The sequence below is a fragment of the Pseudophryne corroboree genome, unplaced genomic scaffold (genome assembly GCF_028390025.1).
Source record: "Pseudophryne corroboree isolate aPseCor3 unplaced genomic scaffold, aPseCor3.hap2 scaffold_1318, whole genome shotgun sequence".
NCBI classification, from domain to species: Eukaryota; Metazoa; Chordata; class Amphibia; order Anura; family Myobatrachidae; genus Pseudophryne; species Pseudophryne corroboree.
In genome coordinates this window covers 121579-122500 of record NW_026967944.1, presented here as the reverse complement: position 1 = coordinate 122500, position 922 = coordinate 121579, and positions in this window count along the sequence as shown.

Below are 922 nucleotides of genomic sequence, written 5' to 3'. Positions count from 1 at the left end.
GGGCTCCGCCGGACGCCCGGCGCTGCCCCGTCTCGGCCTCGGAAGGGGGAGTCGGGGGAACGGGAGGCCGGGAGTCCCGGAGAAAGAGAGAGAGAGAGAGAGAGAGAGATAGAGAGACCTCCGCGGTTCCGCCTTCGACCGCCGGGGGGCGCCGCGCACCCGTCCGCACGGGCCCGTCCCGGTGGCTCCCGGCAGGGCTCTCCCAAACCCTCTCCCAGGGCCCCGGTCCGGGAGCCCGACTGCGTCCGCTCTCCGCTTCCAGAGAGGAGGCTGTCGGACGGGGAGAGCTGGTACCGGGCTCCTGGAGCCCTGCCTGGGCAGCCTATGGAAGGGAGGGAGCCCTGGCCCTGCTGCTCTCCGAGCTCCGGCCCTGCTGCTCTCCGAGCTCCGTGCCTGCTCTGCCACGGGTCCTTTCGCAGGAGCTCCAGGGAAACGGGCTTTTCGGCCCCTGACAGAGTCCCGGCTCTCTCGCTCGCCTCGTTGGTACCTACTGATCCGGCGGAGGTGTTCTCCGGCGGGTAGCGACACGGACGGCCGAGGGCGCGCTTCACCCAGGCTTCAACCGTCTCCTCCCCGAGCCCCTGGAAGTGCAGCTGGGCCGCGGGCGCCCCGGTCCGCACTCATCTGCGAAACTTCCACAAATTGCAGTACCCGATTTGGCCCGCCGGGGGGCGCTGCCTCCGGGGGAGAAGGAGACGTGCCCGGCCCGTACGTCGGGCTCCAACGGATGCCCGCCGTGGACCCTTTATAGGCCCCATCCTGGTCCTGCCATGCTGTTATCGGAGCTCCACGGCTATCTTGTCACTAAACCTTTCGTTTGAGCTCCAGGGCTTTTTGCTTTTTGTAACCCGGTTCCTGGAGCCCTGCCTGGGCAAAATCGGATGCAAGAAGGCCCTGCCCATGCTGATCTCTGAGCTCCGCG